Here is a 1,821-nt window from a genome sequence, read left to right on the forward strand (position 1 = left end):
TGTTTAAACAAATAAAAATCAAATAAATCCCTAATCCTTAAGAGTGAAAGTGAACAACTGTGAAGAAAAGTGCGTTTATTTCGCATTGAATTGAATTAAATGAAGTCGAATTGAATTCTATAAAACTGAATTAAAATTGTATTTAAAATAAATTGGAATTAAAGTAAGATGGATAGAAAAATAAATAAAATTGAAATAAAATGAATCTAAATATAAATGTAATTAAGTTGAGTTATAAGAATTTCAATTAAAGTACCAGAAAAGGGCAATTCAAATAAAGTTTATTACACTATGTAAATCCAATTCTAAATTATAATAAAATAAAATTTGCATTAAACCAAAATAAATCATTAGAAATAAATTAAAAAAGATCGTATGCGTGAAGGTGCTTGAAAATACAAGAACCAATAAACGTACATACATATAAATCAATCGAAACGAAATTAAACGTACAAGCACATACATAAGTGCATGCATATACATGTATGTATGTATGTATATGTGCGACTGATAATTTTTCACTTGGGTGCTTAAGAAATTTCTGTACATAAGTAGAGTATGTAAAGAAATCGCTAATTTGATGTCATACATTTACAGACCTGTGGCAGGAGTAAGCAAGGGGCGCAAAACTTGCAAATCTGGAGTTACGCCAGCAGCCGGAAAGCGCACAACCAACCTCGGCCATATGTATGATATCTATGCATAGTGAGAGCAACATATATTTCACATACACATGCACAAAGAGGACGATGACCGAGGTACATGGAAAAAGGCAATACGGGGAACATATGTAAAACCACGAAGTACATAAAAACTGAACAGCTTCCACATATTGAGAGTCCGGCTCCACTTTGGCAGTCCGAAAAGCGACTTCCAATAAATGGCTTGAAACCGTTCAGAGCATAAACGACGAGGGAGAGCATAAGTAAACGACGAGGGAGAGCATAAGTAAACGACGAGGGAGAGCACAAGTAAACGACGAGGGAGAGCGTGAGCGACGATGCGATGGTCCAGTGAAGGACAGGAAAAGCGGAGCAGCGATAGAGCCGGGTGCAGCGGCTGAACGCCAACAGCGCAGACGTCACCGTCAACGTCAACGTCAACGTCAACACCAGCGGCGGAGCAGAGCGGCATATTATATTTTTGATTCTAGTTTAAGTAGTTTTTATTTCCTTAATTTTTTTTTCTGATCACTATTTGAATTAATTGAGTCGCTTAGAATTCTTTTTTTACGCATTTCGAGGAACTAAACATTTTTTTGGTATCCCTTTTTTTTCTTCACATAATTACTTACTCGTGGATCCACACACGTGGATCATTTTGCTGTTTTATCCGGTTTTGGTTTCCTTTGTTTTTTTTATGCTCGCATTTCCTCCAGTTTTTCTTACGTTAAATTTCCACCGCTCTTGTATTGGCATGATTTAGATGCCGGCTCACTTCTACACGTCTATTTTATTTTCTTTATCATTTTTTTTATTAAAATTTTTAGTTGCACCGCGTGTCAATTTTAGTTTGTTCTGATGTTTTTTTTTTTCTGAATCACGTTTTGCATGCAAGTTAATTCGCTAATATTGGCCGCTGAGAGTGACCCACTCGCCGCCCGAAATCACGAGTGAGTGATCGCGGTGCCAATTAACTAAATTCATTGAACCTCTGCTTAGGAGGTGGATGCTAAATTTATATGTATGTATATAGGTACGCTGTTAATGACATTTCCCACAGGTTCTCTACGCATGCTGGTGCCAACATCGCTGGAGTGACCAGGTGAGTGTGTTTTTGTTCTTTTTGCTACTTCTTTGCACGTATATATTCAAAAAAGTA

Source organism: Rhagoletis pomonella, unplaced genomic scaffold (assembly GCF_013731165.1).
Source record: "Rhagoletis pomonella isolate Grant_MI unplaced genomic scaffold, Rhpom_1.0 Rhpom_scaffold_00003, whole genome shotgun sequence".
NCBI classification, from domain to species: domain Eukaryota; kingdom Metazoa; phylum Arthropoda; class Insecta; order Diptera; family Tephritidae; genus Rhagoletis; species Rhagoletis pomonella.